Consider the following 27666-nt stretch of genomic DNA (forward strand, 5'->3'; position numbering starts at 1 on the left):
GAGAATAGATAAATATTAAAAAATAATTCCCACATGCCCTTGCTTACTTGGCATATTCCACCCAGCAAAACTAGAACTATCTGTCTTACTGACCAAGATGTTTTTTGCCTTCACCACAAAATTTGGACTCATACTTAACACAGACATTGGAGGGTAGACCCTTGAGATCATTGGCTAGTGTTTCAGAATTAAAAATCATAATAATCCTTAAAGAAATCTATTTCAAGCCTGGCTTTAATTAATGAAAAAATATGTATACAGAACAACCCTTAAGATCGCATATGGAAATTAAGAATCCCACTAGACACCCAAGAGAGTAAACTGAAAGCTATTAGAATTACTAAGAGAGTTCGGTATAGTGGCCATGTGAAAAAATACAGAAAGCTTTTCTTCAGACTAGTACAAAGCAATTGGGTAATATAACAGGAAACTTGAATACAACAAAACTGAGCTATTTAATATATGAATTGAAAAAAATGAAGCATAATTACATACTTGAACTGGAAAAGAGAATTTTACAAATGTAAATTCTTACATTAATTCACAGTTTTAGGCTAATGACAAATAAGGACCAATGGTGCTTTTAAAACTTGAAGGAATTTGACTTCCATAGCATTGATATAAAGCCACAACACAAATGCAGAGATACACACAGCTCCTCAGCAAAGAATGTGGGAATTATTTGATCTAGGCATTTAAAGAAATTTCTGTCCAATCTTTAGCTGACCACTAAACAATTCAATCATAAATTTCAGTGGTCACATATGACAAAGAATACAGACTGTATATAATTAATCCAGGAAAATCAGTAAACTAACAGCAACAACAAAGGCAACAACAGAAAACGCGGGGGAGGAGGGGATCTGATTTCTAGAATTGCCTTTCTTTCTTTCTTTCCTTCTTTCCTTCATCCTTTCTTTCTTTCTTTCTCTCTTTCTCTCTTTCACTTTTTTCCTTCTTTCCTTCATTCTTTCTTTCTTATAGCCTTATTGAGGTATAATTGATATACAAGACACTGAACATATTTATTGTATATGATTTTATGAGTTTGGGTATGGGCATGCCCCCATGAAACCATTACCAAAATCAAGATAATACATATATCCATCAACTCCAAAAATTTCCTTCAAAAATCTCCTCATAAACCTTTGTTTTTGTTTCATTTTGTGGTAAGAACACTTAAGAGACTGACTCTCTTAACAAAAATTTTAAGTGAACAGTACAGTATTGTTAATTATAAGCACAGTATTGTACAGCGGATCTTTAAAAATTATTCGTCCTGCCTAAATGAAACTTTATACTCATTGAACAACTCCCAATTTCTCCCTCCCTCCAACCCCTGGAAACCACCATTCTACTCTCTGCTTCTCTGAATTTGACGATTTTAGATTCCTCATGTAAGTGGAATCATGCAGCATTTGTCCTTCTGTGACTGGCTTATTTCACTCAGCATAATGTCCTCTAGTTTCAGTTGTCACACAGGGCAGGATTTCCTTCTTTTTTAATAAGATTTTATTGTGTGTATATACTACATTTTCTTTATCCATTCATCCATAGATGAACATTTAGAGTTTTTTCCATAGCTTGGCTACTGTGAATAATACTATATTATTTAAAGTATCTAGTTTACAAAAAATTTATGAGATATTCAAATAAATAGGAAAGTATGAAGCCTAGACAGAAAAAGAAGTCAACAAAAAAAGTCCCTGAGGCAGCCCACATGTTGAAATCGCTAGACAGAGACTTTAATCAACTATTACAAATACATTCAAAGAGTTAAAGAAACTCGTATATGCAGAAGGGAAAGAAATGTATAATGATGTCAGTCATTGAATTTAGGGCCAACCCTAACTTATTGTAACCTCATCTTAACTAATTACATATACAAAAACTCTTTTTCCAAATCAGCTCACATTCTGATGTTCTAGATGGACACAAATTTTGGAGGGACCATACTCAAACTAGGACATAGGTCAAATAAGTTTTCCCAGTCTTAGTAACATAAAGAAAACATAATAAAGGAAAGTTATCAGAGCCTTAAAGACTTGTGGGACACTATCAAATGTACAAGATCTAGTGGGAGTCTGTTAGGGAAAAGAGAGAGAGAAAGGGACAGAAAGACTTTCTGAAGAAATAATGTTCAATAACTTTCCAAATTTAATGGAAAACATTTTCATATCCAAGAAGCTCAATGACTTCCAACTAGTATAAACTTAGCACAAATATCTAGACACATCACAGGACAACTGTTGAAAGCCAAACTAAAAAGAGAATCTCAGAAGCAGCAAGAAGAAAGTTACTGATCAAGTACAAGGGATCCTCAAAGAGGTTAAAAGCTTACTTCCCATTAGAAACCATGGAGTCCAGCAGGCAATGGGACAACATATTCAAAGTGCTAAAAGAAAATGATTGTCAACCAAGAAATCTATATCCAGCAAAACTACCCTTCAAAAATGAAGGAGAAATTAAGATTATACCAAGATAAACAAAAACAGAAAATTCATTGTTAGCAGGCCTGCCTTATAAGAAATACTTCAGGGAATCCTTCTGGCTGAAATAAAAGGACACTAGACAATATCATTTGTGAAGAAATAAAGAGCACCAGTCTACATAGGTAAATATAGAAGGTATATATGTATATTTTTGTTGGTAATTCTTTTTTTCCTACATGATTTAAGATAACTGCATATAACAATAATTATAAAACTATGTTGATGGGATTATAGTATAAAAGAATATAGTTTTTGTGATAATGTTAGTACAAAGAAGGGAGAACAGCAGGGATATATTGGAGAAAGTTTTTGAATACTATTGAAATTTAGCTGATATTAGTCTGAAATATATTATTATAAGTAAAGATGTTGATTTTAATCTGCAGGAAAACCACTAAGAAAATAACTCACAAAATATAGTAACAGAAACACCAAGGGAATAAAAATGACATACTACAAAATATCTATTTAATACACAATAAGTAAAGGAGGGATAGAAGAACAGAAGAGACAAGATTTACAGAAAACAGGAGAAAAAAAATCACAGACATCAACCTACCTTATCAGTAATTGCATTAAATAAAAATGAACTGAACACTTCAATAGTAACAATGGATCAAATGGATAAAAGATCATGATCCAACTATATGCTGTCTACAAGAGACACATCCTAGATACAAAGACACAAATAAGTTAAAAGTAAAAAGACGAAAAAAGATATTGTGCTAAGAATAAGGAAAAGAGAGCCAGAATAGTTATACTAATATAGATGTTAAGGTAAAAATTGTTAGTAGGGACAAAGTACATTTAAAAATGATAAACAGACCAATCAGTCAGGGTGACATAACACATAAACATGTGTACACCTAAAAAAGCCCAAAAATGCACAAAGAAAAAATGGCAGAATCTAATAGACAAGTAGACAATTTTACAGTAAGAGTTAGAGAACTCAGTGTACCACTTTCAATAATGGATAGAACAATTGGGGAGAAGATCAGCAAGGAAGTAGAAGACTTGAACAAACCTACAAACTGATTGGCTCTAATATACATCTATAGAAGACTCCATCCCACCACAGCATAATACACATTCTTCTCAAGTGCACATGAAACATTCTGTAGGATAGACTATATCTTAGTCTTTAAAGGCAAGCTTCAATTAATTTAAAGATTGAAATCATACAAGATATATTTTGCAACCACAATGGAATTAAATTAAAAATCACTAACAGAAGTAAATTTGGGAAATATACAAATATGTGGAGATTAAACAACACACTCCTAAATAACAATTCTGTTCAAAAAAATACAATGAAAAATAGAAAGTACTTTGCAATGAATGAAAATGAAACTACAGCATACCAAAGTTATGGGATGCAGCAAACTCAGTGCTTAGAGGGAAACTTATAGCTATAAAAGTCTATAATCAAAAAGAAGGAAAATAAAAAAAATCAATAAATACCTTAAGAACCTTAAGAAACAAGAAAAAGAAGAGCAAAGAAATCTTAAAGAAAGCAGAAGAAAAAAATAATAAAAACCAGAGTTTCTGAAATCAAGACTAGAAAAACAATAGGAAAATCAATGAAACTGAGAGTTGCTTCTTTTTTCTTCTAATAAAAGAGTTTCAAGATACAGAAGCAAAAATTTACAAATAGAACTACAAGGAGAAAGTCATGAATCCACAAATCCAGTCAAAGTAAGTGAAAGAAAGAGGATAATAAGCACAAGAGAAGACACCAAAGAAACTGAAAACTAACAAACTGTTAAATTCAACAAAGCCAAAAGTTCATTCTCTGAGATGATCAACAAAATGGATAAACACGGAGCTAGACTGATGAAGAAAAAAAGAGAGAGAACACAATTTGTCAAGAAAGACTAACTACAAATTCTACAAACTTTAAAAGAATAAAAAATAAGTTATGAACAATTGTAGGCCAAATTATTCAACACTTTAGCTGAAATAGAAAAATCCCTTGAAAGACAATAAACACATGGCAAATAAGCACATGTAAATGATCTCCACCCCATTAGTCATCAGGAAATGCAAATGAAAAAACAAAATACTACTACGCACATATTAGCATGTCTAAAATTAAAGACTGATAATACAGTGGGTTGGCAAAAATGTGAAACCATTGAAAATCTCTGCTGATGGGGTGTTTGGAGGTTTCCTAAACATTGTACAAACACTTAACATATTACTTACTCATTTCACTCCTAGATCTTTAATCAAGGGAAATGAAATCACACAATTACTGAAAATGGAAACTAACCTATGATGATAAATAGCACATCAGCAGTTGCCTGGCAGGGGCAGAGGGAAGGATAGAGTGCAAAGCAGCACAATGAAGTTTGGGGGAAGTGATGGAAATATCCTGTACATCAATCATGGTGGTGGTTTCACGGTATATGCATCCATAAAAATTGTATCTAATTTTTCTCTTTAAATGGATGCAGTATTTGTCTCTAAATTTGATAAGAAGAAAACATAAAAGAAACAGACAAAAATTACATATAGTATTTCTTGAACACTAAACACAGTTAAAATATTTAGCCTTCATTCTAAGAATCTTTTAGAAACCCCTTTATGGGCCAAGGCTTTATTTATTTTTTGTTAGGTTGGTCATGTGACTCTGCAGAGACTAGAGGTATATTAACAGATCATTTTTCTAAGCACAGGGTCAGAAAAATGATTGCTCCTTTCTAAAAACTCATTTTGTATACATATAAATATTTCAACAAGGGAAAGGTACATAAAACTTTTGCAAAATGCCTAGAAAAGCAATCTTTCAAATAAGCTAAGCCCATAAAGTAAAACAGAAACAAATTTGGGTAATAGATCAATAAGTTTAATGTATCTTGGAGCCTCAAACTACCACTTTATTTTTAAAATCTCCGCAGTGGAATTAACAAGGAAATGGAACCTCTTTTCCCCATGCGCCCTCTGAAATTGTTCAAGAATTATCCAGTTTAATTAGACTCTCCTCTATAGTTAACAAGGTGTTAAGGGCCTAGTATGTTAAAGTAAGCATTTTCCTGTGTTCTTTTATTTTTATAAACAAATATCTTTCAGCCAGATTTTTCTCTATCCATTAGATTTCTAATTACTATTATAAAGGCAGTTTAGAAAAATAATCTGGTGACTTAGGCCACAGTCACCAGATAAGTCAGTGGAATAGACTCAAGCTTATTAATACAGGTTTCTTATCCACACGACCCAACTACAGGTCACATGTGCCACTAAGAATGACTTCCTATTCGATGTCAATCATCACAATAACAAGTAAACTGGGACAAGTAATATGGGGAATGTTACAAGGAAAACCAGAAGTGAAACCCAAAGTTGTGTTTTAATTTAACTTTTAATAAATACTCCATGTCATTTAATATACATTTGTTTTTAAAAATTTGTTAAGTGGCATCTGCAGTAGAGATACTTTGCTATTATAAACATTTCAGTGGAGCTGATGCATTTGCTTATAGTATTTATATTTTTAGCATGCTACTTCTGAAAGAAAATAAATGATAAACCACTGTTGAGTATTATAATCTTCCATTAAACTGTTTTCCCTGAATTTATAACCAGCCTGGTACCACTAGAGGGCAGGCTTTACATTGTAATGAAACATTCATTTTCTCATCCGTTATATTCGTACACATCTAAAATGTTTTAAAATTACTGTTTTAAGAGTAGAAATCTGCCACAGTGTAACTAACTTATTTTTCTCTGAGAGGTAAATTAAACTAAAATCATGTTTTACAAATAGTCCTTAATTTAGCTACTCAAGTGCAGTCATGTTAAAAATTTTTGACAGGACAGTTTTTTTAGAATCAGTGTTAGATGAATCATATGAGATACTACATCTTCATAAAAGTATGTTCAATACCAAATAAATACTGTTTTTTAATGGTTAGTTCACAAATAAGTTAGTGATTGAATTAATATTTGTGCTCCCTTGGTCCTATCACCTGGATAGGGCAAAAGGAATTCAGCATGAAATTTTAGCAGCTGGCTGTAAGTCAAAATCTCTGTACATGGTACAGAGTTCCTCGGTCAACAGAAACCTTTGAAAATGATCATTCATTCACAGGTCACATCATAAAATGTGTGTGTTATGTATGGCATGACATTCCTATTTCACTGTGAAAATCTTATAGTGAGAATTGACAGTCAAAATAATCTTTGCACAAGTATGTGTATATGCCAACCTATATTAACATATATCCTCCAGTTCCTTCTCAGTTTATTTGGTGTGCTCTGCCACTCAGGAGAAACGGATCCCTAGACGATCACATTGGATATAATATACTTGATAATTGGGAACAGTTATTGAGCACTTAACATTTTAAAATACATAACGTGCTCAAAGGCACACAGTTTGTGACTGGTTGGATACCTGCAGCTGATACCTGCCACCTTTCAAAAAAGACTTATTTTTTCATATAAACATCCAAGGTCCAAGTAACTACTAACAAAGAAACGCAAGGTATTTGAATCACTAGAGTGTAGTCTGAAGAGGGATGACCTCAGACTAAGGAGTGGCCCAGCTATAATCAAGGTACAATTTGAATTTATAATCCCCTTGGTAATTTGAGAGACGTAGATATGGCTACCTAAAGCTAAGCACCTTTTAATTTTTAAATGGAATTTTGCTACATGAGCTAGATAAATTAAGTAGATACCAATTCAAGATTGTCACTTTATTTTGTGTAAATAATTATATTTTCCTTTAACTAAGCTTTAGTGTGTGGTAGACTAATTGCATTGATGGTCCCAGTTCATGGCTTCCCTGAATCCATGTCTGTGGCAATTTGACTGTGCTCGTGCTGTGTGAACATGACAAGGCTGGCCTTTGTGAATGCAGGTTTGTGGTAGACTCATAGGATGAGACACTTGGAAGAAAGCCAGCAACAAGCCCCCAAAGCAGAGCTGGCTGACCCTCAATCCAGTGTGGAACCCTAAGGGGGATTAACTGTGCCCAGCGGGTGGGCAGAATAATGATCCCCAAGGATATCCGTGTTGTAATTCCTAGCACCTGCAAATATATAAGTGATACCTAAATGACCCAAAAGATGTCTCAGCTGTGATTAGGTTAAGAATCTTAACATGAGGAGATTATCATGGATTATCTGGGTAGGTCTAATGGAATCTCAAGGGTTCTTAGAGGAGATAGGCAGGAAGGCCAGCGAAGGAGATCAGAGAGAAGGAGAGATGGATGATACTACACTGCTGCTCTGAAGGTATAAGAAGAGACCATAGACCCAAGAATGCAGAGGGCATCTAGAAACTGGAGAAGGAAGGAAACAGATGCTCCCCACAGAGCTTCCAGGAGGAAGACAGCTCGGCGGACACCTTCATCTTAGTCCTGTTAGACCCATTTCAGACTTCTGACCACCAAAACTGTAAAATAACAAATATGTGTTGTTTCAAGCCACTAAATTTGTGGTAATGTGTTACAGCAGCAGTAAGGAACTAGTATACCAGCCTTAAGCATAGCCTATAGATTCATGAGTTAATTTGATTTGAATTCTAAGTTCGGGGGGGTTTATTACCTCATTGATAACAGATATGCTCTTTGAAGTAGAGATTTTGTTTTCTACGTATAAAAATATCGCAACTGGGCTTCCCTGGTGGCGCAGTGGTTGAGAGTCCGCCTGCCGATGCAGGGGGCACGGGTTCGTGCCCCAGTCTGGGAGGATCCCTATGCCGCGGAGCGGCTGGGCCCGTGAGCCATGGCCGCTGAGCCTGAGCGTCCGGAGCCTGTGCTCCGCAACGGGAGAGGCCGCAACCGTGAGAGGCCCGCGTACCGTAAAAAAAAAAAAAAAAAATATATATATATATATATATATATATATATATATATATCTCACAACTATTTTAAAAGGTGAGGTATAAGTCTGGAACCAAATATAAAATGTTTGCAGAACAGGCAAATGAGGGAGAAAAGGAGAAAGAGGAGGAGCAAGAGAGTAAGCTGTATTACCAGCATTTTTCTCTGTCAAATACCTTTGAAAATGGATGTAGTACCTCGATTACTTCATTTAAAAAACATACAGAGTAAATAATCTTAATGTTTCATTACAAAAGAGAAGCCTAAAATGCAGATAGTATGTAAGTTCTCCAGCTAAAAATGAGAGATCTTAGAACTGGGTATGAGTCCTATTAATAATGAAGTTTATTACTCTCGAAATCATAGTTCTAAGAAAAATTTAATAATATGACTTTAATATCATAAAACTAAGACTTTTTACAGTCAATGTACAGTGTTACAGTAAATCTGTGACCTAAGACATTTATATGAAATTCTGTGCTTCAGCAGAATGTGTTTTCAGATGAATGCTTACCTCTATCAGAAATAATGTAATTATCATGCAACAGCAGAAACAGAAAAATGTTGTATCCACTATGCTTTGAATGCCTATGTAAATAGTACTGAGTATTAGAAAAAATGTAATGTTATAACAAAAAATTCTGATTTTAATAACTTCTCTAAGGACTTTAGGGCTAATGGTTTCTTTCAAGTCTTTCCTAAAGCCCTTTTCATCAGGAAACACTAATTCCAAGTATGAAAAGAGAAATACTAAAGTATATAGTAGAGCACCACTAGAGAAAATTTTACCTAGTTTTTACTGTTGAGTATATATGGCCTACCAATTAGAATGATTACATTTCATAAATGGGCATTGCAAAACCAACTAATTGCATTTCCTTTACCTTTTCACAAAGCACTTCCCTCTTTTAGAAATGTCTCTTCTAAAGAAGCAGTTAGCTCTAAATTGGTATTTAATCATAAAGCAGTGTTACTAAGAGGAAAAAATTAAAATAAACAGATGAAATTAATTTCCATAGAATATTTTATTTAACACAGTACATATAAAAATTAGTTCAAAAAGTAACCAACAAAAATGTATTAGTTATTTTCATTATTTTTATACTAAGTCTTTACAATCTAATGTGTATTTTACATTTATTTTGTATCTCAATTCAGACAAGCCACATTTAATTGCTCAGTAACCAGATGTTGCCAGTAGCTACCATACTGGACATCCCAGCTCTAAAGAGAAGTAGTGAAAAGGAAAAGAAATTTTGACATTACTTTGTAAATAAGGGAATTGAAAAAGAATTGGGGAATATCCTAATTGCTTTTAGGGATGTATCCCAGTTCCACTGAATTAAAAATCTGCATTTGTCAGACCTGAAAATGGTCATTTTAAAATGGTCTCTAGATGTTCCTGTTCTTCAATACACTTGGGTTTGGGAACTACTGACATTGAGTTAAAGTGACTGTAGATTGTGACTCGTTAACAGAGTAGCAAAGAATCTAGAGTCATAGAGGATTTGGGTCATGGAGACCTTGATTTAAAATCAGATTCGTTGAATTATTGCCAGTGAAACATGACCAAGTTACTTTACCTTTCTTTCCAAGGCTTGTTCTTGAAGAGGCTAAGAATCTGTACCTCATCTAATTATTAATGGGATTAAATAAAACAATGTGTATAAAGAGACTTGCAAAGTACCAAATAATTATGGGTTTTACTAATTATAATATGGTGCCAATAAGTCCAAATTGCAGAGTTTCATCCTTAAATGGGCCATTGTTCTATAACCCTTCCATGACCCCAAATGTTATTTCTGACTCTAGTTATGTCTCCTGAAATACTGTGCCTGTATTAGTCTACTTGGGTTACCATAAAAAAAATACCACAGACTTGGCGGCTTCAAAAACATAAATTATTTTTTCCACAGTTCTGGGGGCTACTAGTCCAAGATCAAGGTTCCATCAGGGTTGGTTTCTGGTGAGACATTTCCTGGCTTGTAGAGAGCTCCCTTCTCACTGTGCCTTTATAAGGCCCCCCTTTTCTGTGCAAGGGCAGAGACAGCGTTCTCTGGTGTCTCATGCTCTTTGTAAGAACACCAGTCATAATGGATTAGAGCTCCACCCTTATGATATCATTTTACCTTAATTACCCTTTTAAGGCCCCATCTCCAAATATAGTCATATAGGGGTTAGGGCTTCAACATATGAATTAGAGGGAATACAGTTTACTCCATAACAGTGCCACTGATTAGTATCACTATGTACTTATTGCCGAAACACACATCTGCAAGTTTCTGGCCCTGAAAAGTTGTCTGCTTGAACATTGCAACTTCCTCCCTGCACCATCTCTAAGCAAATCAAGAACAGAATCTAAATGCTATACCCCTGGTCTACATCCATGTGCCTTGGAGATCACTTTAGCCTCCAGACTTCACGAAAATATTGGCCATAAGCTTCCACAGTTGCTCAGCAAAGCATGCCAACTCACAAATAAATGAAATTTCGGGTCAAACTCTTTCTATCCATGAGATTAGATTGAAAACAAATACATAAAACTGATTCACCAGGAGGATAGCTTTTCATTGATAACAGCTATATTTTACTGTGAAGTTAGTTATTTGGGTTTTCTAATCTTTTGAAAGAACTGAGTGCCTCATTAAATCTAGACTGAGTATTGTACGATCATCACAGAGAAATGTGTTTTAGCCAATTGTTTACATAATATAGGATTGCTAACTTGATGAAATGGTCAAATTATAGCCCAATGAGAAAAGCATTTTGAACTTGTCTCTAATCTCCTATTCCAACCTTCCATTCCACATATAGAACTTATAATTTTTTTGCCCTTCTTTTTTTCTCATCAACTTTTTGTGTACCTAGGCTTATCCTTCTTGCTCTCTTTCCCTACTATAACTTATATTCTCCATCATGTTATAATGTTTCCTCTTAACCCGACAGCAGGCACCCTCAACCTCTTGTATTTATTACTTGCCAAATGTCAGTGATGGCTTCCTTCTCTAGCCCAAGCATAAGAATCCATTGTTTTCAAATAAGCAATGACGCAAATATACCAGGTCAAAATGTGATCTAGAAACTAACCAAAATGGTATTCTTCTTACCTATGTTCTATACTAAAGACAAGATTACAATACTTTAGATACTACCACACTAGTTTTAAATCTTTTATAAAATTTAGTCTCTTCTTCATAGGCTAAAAGCCTAACTAAAATCCACTTATATTTTTAAAGCAAATGCCAGCTGTTTTGTCTTTAATTAGATGTCATTTCAAGGGAAGGAGTTGTTCTTGCCCCTTTTATAATCCTTGGCAGAGATGTGATTGACAGTAATGGTATATAGTCATGATTGTTTTAATGTAGTTTGGCCAGGTTTAATGCACAGCTCTCTCTAAACAAGAGAGAACTTATAACATTAAATTTCAAAGATCGATTTTAAAGAGATTTTTCTCAGACTGGTAAACATTACAAATGCCTCTTATCCTGTGATGTGAAATGTATCGGTTTGAGGGGGATATAAAACTTGGTTGAGCTTCTTTTAAAAATTATATTTAATACAATAAAATATTCTATTGTCATAATTATCCCAAAACAGTAGAAGAAACATTTAAATGTTATCTTATATTTTAAGGATGTTTGTGACATTTAATGGTTTCCTAGAAAATCCTGTCTTTTTTGTCTGACCCGAGGATTCTCAAATATAGGTACCAGTGGACAGCTGTGCTTGGGTTCATCCTCAGCCTGCCCTAAACCAGGCTTGCCCCCAGGGCTAAACTAAACAAGAATAACTTGGACTTTCAACTTTTAGTGGTAGTTGTTTATTTTCCCCAAAGTTAACACTGCCTATGACCACTTCTGCCTATTCATTGATAAAATATCTGATATAGTTTTTTAAAAAGGATAAAAAGCAGTTAAGTTTTTAGTTTCATGGTACTCAATGATACAATTAGCATAATGCTATATCAGCTATGTTACTATGTTATTTTTAGATTTTCTTTTCCTTTTTTGTAAGTGAAATTAGCCATTTTGGATACACATGAATAAATTCACTTATTATGCCAGTTTGATCATATATCTTTTATAATTGTTTACTAATCACTCACTGAAAACATGAATATTGTAAATAAATGAGATCTCTCTCTCCCATAAGCTACATGGATAGGCAAGTCATTCTTTAAAGATAATGCATGAACTTTTACTTGAAGAAGTTTTCAAGATGTAAAAAAGTTAAATTTTGTTATTCGTGGTAATATTCTGAAATATATCAGAAATTTAACAGAAATTCACCAGAAGAACTACATCAGAAGTGTAACAGGAAAACAATCTGGCACACCAAAATATTTTTATTCACAACATAAATTTGTTCATAGCATTACATATATTCAGGTGCCTGATATTTTGGAAGAGATGGAGTGCTCTAGTTTTCACCAAGTACAGAGAATTCTTATTGCTGTTGCTGTTGTTTTTGCCCTTTTTAATCTTGAGATAAGACTAGTAACTTGAGAAAGTGGTCAAGCTATAGGTCAATGAAAAAGGCACGGGAGAGAGAACACAGAAAAAAAAAAGTCTATGATTAAGCTGTACTAGTTTAAAAATAATTGAATTTGCTTGACTATAATCATTATTTTTCATTAATTGAAGCAACATGAATGCAATGAATGAATGCAATGAATTATTTCAAATAATACCCTAAGGGGCTTGGAACAGTACACAGACAAGCCTATCTGTCTTTAATGAAACTCTGAGTTAAAGATGTCTGTACCCACAAATCATAAATGATAGATGTTTCAGGATAAATTAGAAAAGATCATTGGTTATAACTGTCAAGTCTTCTTTTAAAAATCAACTATTGTTAGTTTCTATTACTAAGGGCAAACTAGACAAACTGATACCTGATTACATTGATTAACTATAATTGCTCAGAGTATTATTCTGTATAAATTTCATGATTATTTCATCAATACAAAATACATTTTTCTTTTTTTATTAGCAATTTTTATGGTGATGATTAGAGGTCTCTTTCTCAAAAGGGATCTTGATAAAAATAAATGAAATTGACTCACTTAGAATTGATTCATCTTCCCAGTGCATCAGTACTTTCAAACAAGTGTCTAAAAGACTTAAAGGGATTTTTTTAAAATGAAAAAATTATTTGTATCAAAAAATCAGTGCATATATAAAAGAATATATTCCTTTTAAGGGATATAAAGGGAAACACAGAGCTAGCTATAAAGTCCTATAGTCCTATGATGCATATCAACTGATGTACAGATTGCAAAACTGATATATGTTTCCTTTTAAGGCTCTCTCTCTAGGCTTTTTTGGGAAGATGAAGGGAACACTGGGAAATTTATTATTCCAATGTGGTATTTATACGTCCCTTAAATATCATATGCCTTGTATACATTTAACCAATAAATGTCACTTAATATAAAAATAAGAATATAAATCAGATGAATCCTTTCTCCTTTAACATTTGTTCATCATTCAATAACTATTTATTGACCCTTTACTTTGCGGTAGGCACTGTTCTTGAAAAAAGTCTGTGGAAAGGAGAATAAACATAAAATTGCTTGCATTTTGTTTTATCTTTTCTCCTATATTAACTCAGTCCTTAGGCTGTGGTTCAAAAGAAGTAAAGATCATCCCAACAAAATCAATTTTTTGGCCTCATGCTTCTGATATGATAATGGCAGCCAGCTAAATCTGAATTTAGCTACATATCCTCCAAAAGAATATGTATCACACAAGTAAATACCTTTCCAACCCACCCCTATGGCGGCATTACTAGGTGTCAGAGAATGCTAACAAGTTATATGTGAGGAGGATATCAGCTAAAGCGCAGACAAGACCGTGTGGAAAAGGCAGAGGCCAGAGGTGCCTAATGGTTGATGGAACACAGAGAGAAAAATCAAACAAAAAAATGGGAAGTCTCTGACTCTGAATGGAGAAATACTTGGAAGTCTGAGACCTGGTGTGTCAGTGCACTGGAAATCAAAAAGAAGGCGTGCAGAGTACACAGGATCAGGGAGGCAGTCTTAACCTGAAAAGAAAGATTTTTGTTGTTGTTTTTTTGTTTTGTTTTTAGTTAGCTTTACCAACCAATGCAATACTTTTTTGCTAGCTCCTGTTCCAGGTGTATTGTGAGTTAAACTATTGCTGTAATATTTATAGAGAAGAAAATATTCATTGATGTGCGTTAAGAATTGTGAATCACCACACCCTTTCCAGCATTTATTGTTTCTAGATTTTTTGCTGATGGCCATTCTGACTGGTGTGAGGTGATACCTCATTGTAGTTCTGATTTGCATTTCTCTAATGTTCATTGATGTTGAGCAGCTTTTCACTTGCCTCTTGGCCACCTGTATGTCTTCTTTGGAGAAATGTCTATTTAGGTCTTCCGCCAATTTTTTAATTGGATTGTTTGTTTTTTTGATATTGAGCTCCATGAGCTGTTTGTATATTTTGGAGATTAATCCTTTGTTTGTTGTATCATTTGCAAATATTTTCTCCCATTCTGAGTGTTGTCTTTTTGTCTTGTTTATGGTTTCCTTGGCACTGTTGGTGGGAATGTAAATTGATACAACCACTATGAAAAACAGCATGGAGTTTCCTTAACAAACTAAAAAGAGAACTACCATATGACCCAGCAATCCCACTACTGGGCATATACCCTGAGAAAACCATAATTCAGAAAGAGTCATGTACCACAATGTTCATGGCAGCACTATTTACAATAGCCAGGACATGGAAGCAATCTAAGTGTTCATCGACAGACGAATGGATAAAGAAGATGTGGCACATATATACGATAGAATATTACTCAGCCATAAAAAGAAATGAAATTGAGTTATTTGTAGTGAGGTGGATGGACCTAGAGTCTGTCATACAGAGTGAAGTAAGTCAGAAAGAGAAAAACAAATACCATATGCTAACACATATATATGGAATCAAAAAAAAAAAAATGGTACTGTGAACCTAGTGGCAGGGCAGGATTAAAGACCTAGACGTAGAGAATGGGCTTGAGGACACGGGGTGGGAGGGGGAAGCTGGGGTGAAGTGAGTGAGAGTAGCAGTGAAATATATACACTGCCCAACGTAAAATAGCTAGTGGGAAGCAGCAGTATAGCACAGGGAGATCAGCTCGGTGCTTTGTGATGACCTAGACAGGTAGGGTAGGGAGGGTGGGATCTATTATAAAAAAAAAAAAAGAATTGTGAATTGTTAGCTGAGTTACTTTAAGAGTCACTGCTGGAAGTTTTTAATGATCAAGCAGTTTGTACCATATTAGAAATGACCCTTTGACATTTCTCATCCAAAAAGCCTTATGGCTTTCTCTCTTTGATTAATAACTGTGGAAAAACTGTGTTTGCTAAGACGCAAAGCACTTTAATATACCTGGATTATTTAAATTGCATTCTCTGTGAACATAGGCTAATATACTAATTTTTTCAACTTTGCACGTGGGAATACATGTCATACATACATTAAGAAAACAGTTTCTTTAAAAATTGAATGAATTTCCAATTCTCTACCTGAATTCACCTGCAAATATTTTGCATATTTTAAAGACCTTCTCTTATAGGTTTCCAGCATCCATCTTTGACCGTAGCAAAACTAAATAAAAAATGTCTGTCCTTTCTTCTGTTGAGCATCATGTCGCTCTATTTGAGGCATGACGAGCAACATCACCCACCTTCTTGCTTTCAGTTGGAGGCCTTCCACTCTGTGCTTCTGTAAAATTTATTAGGACTGGTGCAAAGCTGATAGCTGCTGGCAAGACGACTGATGAAAGCATATTTCTTCAGCTTAAAATTTACCTTCAGTGAGAAACCAATATTTATTCTCACCTGTTTATTTTTAAAGATTATCAATGAAAAGAATTGCTATAAATTTACATTCCAGACCAGAGGATCTAAAAATGATAGTAACATCAATGTGAACTTTAGCAAATTCAGTTTTGTTAGGGCAGCAGAGTTCTTTTCTTTAGGTTCCTTTTGGTAGAAATACGAGCTTATCTTTTTGTGTAAATGAGATTCTCTTCAGACCTAAAGATTCAAGTGCGATTTTTTGGATGTAAAAGAAAAATGGTCTGGGTTTCCTTTGCAACTTGAAAATCGCACTTGAAGTTAAATCTAAATAGCAATATGACATTCAGGCAACAGAATAGCAGGTGGCTCCTGACAAGCATAATTTGCTTTTACGGTTCTGTAATTAATACCGGGAACAAGAGGGCAGCAGAGAAAAATGTACCTGTTACAAAAAGCCATTTGTAAAATGTGGGGGTTTTTAAACCCTGATTTCTGATGGAGCAACAAAAAAGAATTACCTATTTCTATAACATTAAGTTTTCTAATTTTGAGAAAATTTTATGGATCATATTATTCACTGCATATAATGTCTTGGTAGGAAAAATATCCCTGAAAAGTAAGCATTAATGATAAATGCAGATATGCTTCTGGGCCAATGTGTACTTTAAAACTAGCACAGTTTACATTTGGACTGCCAATGCCCTGAACAAAAGACCACTAGAAACATACATGTAATTGAACAAATTTGTATTGATTGACTTTTTGCAATGATGGAGAAAGTGCACTGTGGGAACTGTGAGGTGTCTCAGTAAGAGGGTGTTAGGAGGACATGTTATAGGATTGAGGCTTGTGTAAGGTGATTTGGGAGAGGGTTCAAGTAGTAGTGGGGCTTTGCTCTGGAATGAATGCTGTCAGAAAGCAGGGGTGATCATTCTCTTCTGAAGTGGAGAAGAATAGAGAGCGGCTTATACTGTGATTGGTAAAGAGGCAGAAGTGACTCATATTAGCCAGGACGGGGAGATCTTTAGTCCTTTCTATGGCTTGGATGGTGTTTGGGTTTTATTGTGTGTGTTCACGTGCAACTGCACATTGATCATGTGTTTACCTTGATCCATCATGGTAATATGGTGGCCTTCTTTGTGAAATTGTTAATGTTAAATAAGAAAACATCACAGCCCAGCTGTGAGTACCAGGCAGGGTGCCTTCTGGCAAGGTCTGCTTCTTTCTTTCTCAGAAAAAATTGATTCATTGCAAAGACTCTTTAATTCTCCAAGTGATGTGTTTGAGCAATTAAAAATATTGTCACTGTCATCACTTAACAACTTCCAATTATCTGGTATCCTTTTCAGACTCTTTTGAAAGAATTTTCTTTGCATGATTTACAGAGTATAAAGATTTACAAACATTAGTTATTAATTTTACTAATAAAGAAGTATTTACGTGCTATAAAATATTAACAGCTTTATGTGTGATCAACATACAATAGATTGCACATTAAATGTACCATTGTATACATTTTGACATATATATATATATATATATATATACACACACACACACCTGGAAGATAATCTCCACAAATAATATAATATATCCTTCATCTCTATAAGTATAATCACATTTTAAAAATATTTCCTTAAAAGAAGTATCTAGATAATAAATATTACCATATTAATCTTATTTCTTCTATTTCTACGATTTTCCGGGTTTAATTCCTCCCCAGGAAAATAGACTGGAAGGAATAGAGCCCCAAATATGCAATTCACTGGAGAGCAAAGTCAGCTATATGAGCTGATAGTAGAAATTCACCCAGCCAGCCAGAATATGGTGTTCCTCTTACTTAAGAGGAACACCATATTTTTCTTAAGAAAAATTTTAATTTATCGTCTTAGTTGCAAGTGTCAGAAATTGTCTTTGGCTGATTTAAGCAGAATAGGATTTTGGCTAGTTCTCAGAATCACCTGGGATGCTGAAGAACCAGGATTGGAAATTGGTGGGGGCCAGGGAGACTGAACAATGGCCAAATCCACTGAAAAGGACTGTACCAAAGATAGGGCACCTGGCAAGGACATGATGCCACTGCTCCTGAAGACTGGCTGGTGCTGAGCATGTCTGGTCCCCCACTGGCATTGCCTCCAGACACTTCAAACCCCACTGGAAAATCTGAAACTGCTGGACCTGGGGATTCACTGTTGCCATTGACTTAGCCATCACCCACCACCACCTTGCTTCTCTCCATCAAAGTTCAGGGCAGGTGCATCGGAGTAGCCAAGCCTAGGTTGGGTGGTTATGCTCTGGCTTCAAAGGGGCGTTGGGAAAAGTGAGCATTCACCGTTTACAGCCTTGAGTGTGGGTAGCAAGGTCGGCTTTCCACCAAGACATAAAGTGATTTCTCTTACAATAGAAATGGAAAATGGGGAGCAGATCATAGACAGCAGATACTAAATGGCAATTTTCCACTAAAGTTTCAAATGTGGTCATTTACAGATTAATTGAAACAGCTATTTTTCAAAGGGAAAGCCAGCAGCAGTCTGTGATTTCTTGGCAAATCATCACCACTCAGGGATGGTCTAAGGAGAGTAAGCCAGGATTTCAATCTCTGTAAAAGGATGAAGCAAAAACCCAGTAAACGTGCATTTTACAAATCTGGTGGTTACAATCAAAGTAGTTGCTGAATAGAATGTTTGCCTCCCGATATTCAGCAGTCTCCTCAGATAAGTAGAAAAATAGACCACAGTCTATAGGACCTGTGGGTCATCCAGTTCCCTGTGCCCGCTCAATAGAGTCTCAATATCTCTTTGTCTCCCGTCCTTTGGCACAGTGATATGTTCCCTACCCATCCACCCCCCACTCTCAGCTCATGAGGACTTTTGTAGCCCATGTGTCCGAAGGCAATATATGTGCAACATCAGACTTCATTTCTCCACTGCTTCAGAGCCCTATTATCACAAGTGGGAAAAGTCTGCCTCTCAGAAATAATGGCACATGGACCTGTACTAAGGCTTTATATCTGCCTTCAAGATGAGAGAGAGGCTTAGTTATTAAATGTCCCACTCCACTGTGCCCAAATGTACTATTTTGTTTCTCTTTCTGGATTGTCCAGTGAATTTGAGCGAGGCTGAATCTGCAGGTAAGGTAAACAGTGGGTCCAGCCATGAGAACTGGAGAGGACAAGGTAGGTTTAAGAGTACGATGAAAACGGCAAAGCTTGCCGTGTTACAAAGGAGTCACCAGCAACTGAAACCAGCAACCTCCACTGGGTCTATTGAGAGATGCCACAATTGAGGTCCCCCAGATCACCACCCCAACCTTGTGAGTGACTATTTCCTTTTTCTATGAGGAGCAGGAGAAAGAATAGTCCCCTTCTATTCAAAGAGAAGTTGGAATGTGACTTGAAGAAAAGCAATCATAGATACTGGGATTTTCTTCAAGAGGGAAGGACAAGAATTGTATTCCCTATTGGGATGTCCGCTTAGGCAGCACTGTTGCTAAGTTCTCTGTGCCACACGTAGCACAGAAGAAAAGAGAACTGGAATCAGGTGACCTGGTGGGAAACGGCCAGACAGAAAGAGTGTCAGGACCACTCTCTTAAATTCCAGCTCCCAGAGTGTATGGGATGTGGGTCCATCATGTCTATGTGGAGGACAGAAGAAATGAAGTGCCAAGACTACACTGCAGGGCAAACAAGGAGACATATATATCATGGGAGGTGTTGTGATGCCCCTACTTGGAGTTCAGTGGGGAGAGGTAGCCAGGCTCCTCAGGGCTCCTAGGAGATTTGCATGGGAACAAACCCCTCATCAGTGGAGCACATTGGAGCCATCTCCATCTCATGGCCGAACCAAATGAACTACAACAGCAGTTAAAGGCAACTAAGACGAGATGCTTTTAATTTTCTCTATCAACAAAACACCAGAGAAGCTGGTGATATAATATAGAGGTAATATAATCTGAGGTAATATAATCTGAGGATGTGGACAGGGAGCCTGCAGGCAGTTTATAGAAAGCTGTTTTCTAAGAGCAGAATTGAAGCTTTTAAAGGGTATAAAGAAAGAGGTAACATCTAAGGGGCTAGAGTTGAGACCACTTGGGTGGGTCACATCAGTTACTTCCAGGAGGGCCTTTAGAAACAGTGAGTTTCTTTAGAAGCTCTAATCATCCTCTCTTGTTTTCCTCTAGAAGACCTGTCAGTTAGAGATTCTCTACTCTTTTTTGAAATTTTCTTTCAACTTAAACTTTTTTTGTGTGTCATAAACCTCTTTGCAGATATGACACTTGGGTTAAAGTTTTTGTTTAGATAAAGATTCCTTTACCCAAATACATTTTTGGATACATTTGAGGGGTAGTTCACAGGTCCCATAAGGATCATTATAGGATATTTATGAATTCTCAGACCCCTGCTCAAGTCTGTCCCTGGTGGGAAGAAATAGGAAGATGATTGACCTTTTTTTTTCTTCTTTTTTTATATCAGGATCTGCACAAAAGCACTGCCTGTGTCTAGAACACTTTGGCCAACTGTCCATACCTAACTACCTCTTACTAATTTCTTAGGATTTTCCTCAGCGTCCCTTCCATCAAAAGCCTTCCAATATCTCTGCCTCCAGGGTGAATTAGATGCCCTTCTTACGTGCTCCCAGAGCAATCTGGGGAGATGTTTATTAGAGTATTTTAATAGTGTAATTCTAGGTTCCCTAGACTATAAGCATCAGGGGGTCAGGGTCCTGTCTGTTTTATAACTGTAAATTCTGGAGCCAGCATGAGACACAGTAAATAAGTAAACAATACAAACTTGTGGAATGAGTGACTGAAGAGCCAAGTAAAGACATCTGTCATCCAGTATAATTTAACTTGCATTTTTAAGTATGTAACAGTCCTTTCCTCTGTTAGTAAATTACAGTGTTCTATTTATTAGCGAACACTTCTCAGAGTCTCTCCTCTTTTGACACTGATTCCTTCATTCCCTGGTGGTCTGGGGAGCTCAGATCCAGATTTGGGATGCTCACATTCTCCCAGATTTATTGCTGCTGCTGCGTTCTGCTTTAGCAGTTCTATGCCCCTCTTGCCTTGATTCTAGTGGTCTGCACTCTCACTATTATCTGCCTGTGTAAGTACCACCTGTGTTGCCATGGAGCCCCTATCTCCTGCATCTTTCTTCTTCTGTGGCCCATCCATACGTCGTCTTCTCACACAAATGGAGATTTCATACCATCTGATCTACATCCTCTAAACTAACCTCACTTCTGGGAAAGGATGAAGATATATGGTACTGCAGCTGTATTCTCATTGCCTTCCCAACACCCTTTCCCTCTTTATATCACCAGGCATATTATGATTATTCTTTGAGAAGTTATCTCTCTCCTATTATCAGAAGTGTATTTTCCTTTGCACTGAGATTCTCCTTTTTCCTGACTTTAAGAGCAGACCTTTACTGAGTTAAGCCAGTTTTGCTCATCTCATTCCCTTTGGCCCAGATGGTCACCTGACCTAGTCTGGACCGATGCATTAAAAGGAATCCCATGCTTTTTGGGGGAGCTCCTGGAAAAGATTCTCTATTTTCCTTGGGATGTTGTAATGTGTTGTAGAAAGCCTAGAATTGCTGTAGTCATGTTGCAACTTCATTCAAAAAAAACTAGAACTTTGGGGGGCTACCAAAGAGGGGGCCTAAAAAGCTAACTTGGTTTGGTTTCCTTAGAAATAAGACCTATTTTTTCACCCAGGTTTGAAATATATCCCTTATTATTTAATCCTGTTTGAGGTTTTTATTATTTTTGTATTGCTTTTGTCTTTTATCATCAAAAGAAACCAAAATGAAAGACTAGGATCAATCTGCCATCTGGAGCTTTTATATCTCAGGTAAATAATAAGACTTTAGAGTTCAGATTTTAGAGGAAAAGACACCAAGGAGAAAAAATCAAAAAGTAATAGACAATCAGAGGAGGGAAACGAGAAAAGTTGTGGTAAAAATAGGCTTCAGTAAATCTGGACTCTATCTGAATGAAACATTAAGATCAAGAATAGTTCATTAGGGCTTCCCTGGTAGCTCAGTGGTTGAGAATCTGCCTGCCAATGCAGGGGACACGGGTTCGAGCCCTGGTCTGGGAAGATCCCACATGCCGCGGAGCAACTAGGCCCGTGAGCCACAACTACTGAGCCTGCAAGTCTGGAGCCTGTGCTCAGCAACAAGAGAGGCCGCGACAGTGAGAGGCCTGCGCACCACGATGAAGAGTGGCCCCCACTCGCCGCAACTAAAGAAAGCCCTCACACAGAAACGAAGACCGTACACAGCCAAAAATAAATAAATAAATTTATAAAAAAAAGAATAGTTCATTACTTTGATCTACAGTGTAGAAAAGCTTAATATATGAGAAATTGGAGAAATGAATCAAGTCTTATGATTGTATGAAATGGAATAATAACTGCTACCATATTGGTATGGTTTTGTTAACTTGTGCATTCATTAGGATCCTAGTTTAATTTTTCTTTTTTAAACATCTTTATTGGAGTATAATTGCTTCACAATGGGGTGTTGGTTTCTGCTTTATAACAAAGTGAATCAGCTATACATATATCCCCATATCTCCTCCCTCTTGCGTGTCCCTCCCCCCCTCCCTATCCCACCCCTCTAGGTGGTCACAAAGCATGGAGCTGACCTCCCTGTGCTATGCAGCTGCTTCCCACTAGCTATCTATTTTACATCTGGTAGTGTATATATGTCCATGCCACTCTCTCACTTCGCTCCAGCTTACCCTTCCCCCCCACCCCGTGTCCTCAAGTCCATTCTCTACATCTGCATCTTATTCCTGCCCTGCCCCTAGGTTCTTCAGAGCCTTTTTTTTTTTTTTTTAGGTTCCAAATATCTGTGTTAGCATACGGTATTTGTTTTTCTCTTTCTGACTTACTTCACTCTGTATGACAGACTCTAGGTCCATCCACCTCACTACCAATAACTCAATTTCATTTCTTTTTATGGCTGAGTAATATCCCATTGTATATATGTGCCACATCTTCTTTATCCATTCGTCTGTTGCTGAACACTTAGGTTGCTTCCATGTCCTGGCTATTGTAAATAGAGCTGCTATGAACATTGTCGTACATGACTCTTTTTTTTTTTTGCAGTACACGGGCCTCTCACTATTGTGGCCTCTCCCGTTGCGGAGCACAGGCTCCGGCCGCGCAGGCTCAGCGGCCATGGCTCACGGGCCCAGCCCCTTCACGGCATGTGGGATCCTCCCGGACCGGGGCACGAACCTGCGTCCCCTGCATCGGCAGGCAGACTCTCAACCACTGCGCCACCAGGGAAGCCCACATGACTCTTTTTGAATTATGGTTTTCTCAGGGTATATGCCCAGTAGTGAGATTGCTAGTTTAAGTAATAGATGCTAAGAAGTTTAACACAAGAAGAGGATTAATTTAATGGTTACTGGAGTATCAAGAAAATTCTAAAACAGATATGCAGCTGGGCCTCAGGAACAAACGAGAATCAGGAATCTACCAGGATTATGCTCTATTATCTTTACATCTCTCTGTATGTCTGCTCCCTTCCTCTCTTTGTGTCTGCAGAATAGTATCCTTTGCCACTTTCTCCTTTTTTCGTAATTCTGTGCCCTTGGGAAGGTGATTCTAGTTGACTCAGCTCAGTCCTGAGGCTCAATCTGAACAATTTACTGATGACATGGAGTGGATCTGTTTCCAAACCAAACCTGGGTCTTCTTGCCCTTGCTCAGTTAATTCAATCTACTGACATCAGGTATTGGTGAAGGAAAGTGTAGCATTTATTGCAGGGTGCCAAGCAAGGAGTCCAGGTAGCTAGAGTTCAAAAGGCTTGAGCTCCCTGAAGGCTTTCAGGGAAAGGTTTTTAAAGGTACAGTGAGGGAGGGAGATTGTGGAGTGTGTGAGCAGGCCATGGACATTCTTCTGATTGGTTGGTGGTAAGGTAATCGGAGTCACCATCATCAACCTTCTGGTTTTAATTGGTCTGAGGTCTACATGCTTGTGGGCAGCATACAGTTAACTTTTTCCACCCAGTGGGGATTTTAGTATCTTCAAAATAGCTCAAAGGATACAGCTAAGAATATTAACTGTAGTCCTCGAGGAAGAACTGAATTTCCTTGACTTAATTTAATGGCTTGAGTATTATTATTTTGTTTTGTTTGACTGCTTTCCTTTCTCATTTCTATGATTACATTTATTCTTTGGAACTTGGGGAACGCCTAGGAAGCTAAAGTTTTTCTACAGACAAGAGGCAGGTGAAGGATATGGCAGAAGTGCAGGTGGGGGATTGGTATCTGTTCCAGGAAGGCTCCATAGGGTCCTGCTTGGTTATAGAATCGTGGTCTATGAATATACACTAGATATTTAAGGAGTTGGTGTCATGGCACTTTCCTGAAAAGGGGGGAAGTGAATCGAACCCACTACAATTGGGTAAGAACAGTCTTTGATGGGAACCATGGACTGTAGTACTATATACATTGTTAGGGGATTGTTTTTCTGTCTCTTTCTATACTGTGATATCTAATTGTTGGATCTCATTTCTGCTCCCAAAACGCAACTTTCCCCTCTTGTTGCTCTTGACATAGAAGTAAAGACACACAAAGATTTTTATTTTGTCTGTGTTTTTCTCTGGTTTAATGCTAGAATGTAAGCTCAGAGTCAGCACTCTGAGATGGCATGTAAACCTCTATGGTAGCTTACAGACGACCACCACAGAGGACACAAACTCCTTATTCCTAGATACGCCAGATATTAATATATCTCATTTTTATATAACCCATTTCCCAAAAGCTTAACACTGTGTTTCACACGATAGCATTCTCTTGTTAAATAAGTGATATCTTGTTAAGTGTGTATCACGTATGACAACAAGGCTATAAAAAAGATGATTTTCTTCATTTTCAATTGGCTTTTCCTCTTAATCCCAAACTCAATTTCTTGTTAAATTCTCCCACTTCTGACTACGTGTTTGAAACATCTAGTGAACAGTCCACATAAGAGCCTAAGCTGGAGATTTCTCCCTCCCCTCCTTTTACAAGGTGAAGTCCTAAATTAGTTGAGCTGATTTGACTCTTTTATACCACTTTGCCGTTCATTCTACTGCTCAAAAATGAAACAATTTTCTGCCCACCTCAATCTTCACAAACTGTTATTTTCAAGCCTCAGCAATTCATACTGGCCAAATCATAAACACCAGAAAAGAGGAGTTTAAAATAGAAGTGCTGACAAGCCCTTAGCTACAGTACATTGAATGATGCTGCCATAATGCACTATATTAGGTGTCCTCCTTAGAGCTTACTGCCAGTGGTGAGTCTATAAATTCCTGAATTAAACCTCAGCTGCTCACAGCATATACTTTAAAATTTTTCACTTCATTCTCTCCTTAGAGACATCTAAGCTGCAGCAGCTGATATACATAGGCAAATAAAAGTAGGATAAATTAACTACTTATATCAGGTCTGAAATATATTTCTGTCACGTTGCTACTATATAAAATAGTGTGTCCACACCATAAAATGGTGTGTCCAATGGTGTGTCCACTACATAAAATGGTGCTACTACATGAAATGGTGTGTCCAACTTAACAACTATGTCTTTGGGCACTTCATATTCAAGAGTTGTGCCATTTTTAATAAATAAAGGAAGAACAGTGAGAGGACTGCTGAGCAATGTCCTGTGAAACTAGATGCTTTATAAATTTTTAATAGTATCTGTTTTTTAAAAAATATTTTTAATATATTCTGATTTTCCCCACTGTTTAAGAAGTGAAATAATGAGGCCAGTGTTTCCACTTTGTATTCAAATTGGTAGCAATTTTCTCCTATAAATGTAACAGAATCAATTTCGTTTAGAATCCATACAAGTCATTACTAGGACAGTTATTTTGGAGAATGTGACTTTCATTTAGTTGGTCTTGACATGTTAATAGGTAATCTTTGTTTAATCAAATGAAGACAGTTCACATTATTGCTTAAGGATTCTGAATGTGATGATTGGAGAATGTAAGCAGCATGATGAATGTTCTTCCTGGACTACTTAAGCAAGATTTATTGAGTTTTCAATTTTCATATGTTTTATAACTTCAACTAGAATTTCATCTGGAAACTCATCTACTGTGGACTTCAGAAAAATCAAGAATGAACTGCATGGAAAATCTTCATTAACATATTCCTATAAATTTCTCAGAGACACATAATTTTTTTCACCTTCATTTGTGGTCTTAAGCAAGTAGTCAAAAACCAAAACGAACGTTCATGCTGAACACATCAAGATGCATAGATAAAAGCATAATGCTTGAATATTTAGGAAAAATGATTTAATGATTTTATGATCAAAAGGTTTTAGGAAAATAAAAACAAAAATCCCTTGCTCAAGTCATGCCAGCTTTTTCCACATCAGTAAAATGGATTATTTTACTTGTTTACTTTCAAGTATAATAGGCTTTCAAATAAAAGTCTTTCAAATGAAAACACACAAATAAAAACTAAATATGAAATTGGAATGGAACTAATTGAGTAAAAATTCACCAAACAGATAATAATTTTGTTTCTTTAAATTGACTTTGTCATGTGGCACTTAGATTGTAAAATAATAGTTATTAAGTATGCTCTGGTAATTTTTTTTAAAATGACGGTAATATTTGTGTAGGAGCAGATGTCCAAATGAGTAAGCATTATTCAGGGGCTACATTCTCAGTCAGGATATGTCAATGAGATCTAAAGTTAGTTCACAAACATTAAATCTGCAGGACCTTGAAGCCAAAATACCAACATCAAGGGTGTCTTCGGGAGAATAAACACATTTGATTTAATGGGAAAGTTATAAGACAGTATTAGATGTAGAGTAATTGAGGGACCATCCATGTGTAGGAGAGTTAGTTCAGTTGCTTGAAATTTTGCAAATTTCATTTTGCAATTTAAGTTTCTGTCTTCCAGGTTGGAGTAAATATGATTAAGCTAGATCCCAAATAGAGAGGTAAGATTGAAAACATTATCACCCAAACCAATATTTGTCATTTCACTTTGTCAATGAAGCTTAAGATATATAGCACAGTGTTAATCTATGTATCACCTATTTATCTTTTTATATATTTTTCATTAGGACAGTGGATGTACTGTGAGTTTTGCCACCAAGGTTTTTGACTAATAAACCTTTACTGATTTAGCTATAGCCTCAGTTACAGGAAATCTCTGGAATTTTACCTTTGTGAATTTCCTCCTGTAGCTAGGGAATACTCAGCCTCCTTAGAAAGGCTGAATTCTGCAGACATCCTGCCCCTGCTTGGATTTCCTTGATGCAAAAGGAGCAGGGCTTGGTAAAAGGATACACTTTCATCTATCTCTACTATCCTTTTAATAGACTGTTTTGAGGATCCTATTATCTTCTCTCTATAAATGTGGAAGTACTAGTGATAGCTCCAAAATGAAAGCAAAATATCCTGTACCGGGCTTCCCTGGTGGCGCAGTGGTTGAGAGTCCGCCTGCCGATGCAGGGGACACGGGTTCGTGCCCCGGTCCGGGAAGATCCCACATGCCGCGGAG

The sequence above is a fragment of the Stenella coeruleoalba genome, assembly GCF_951394435.1.
Source record: "Stenella coeruleoalba genome assembly, chromosome: 12".
NCBI classification, from domain to species: Eukaryota; Metazoa; Chordata; class Mammalia; order Artiodactyla; family Delphinidae; genus Stenella; species Stenella coeruleoalba.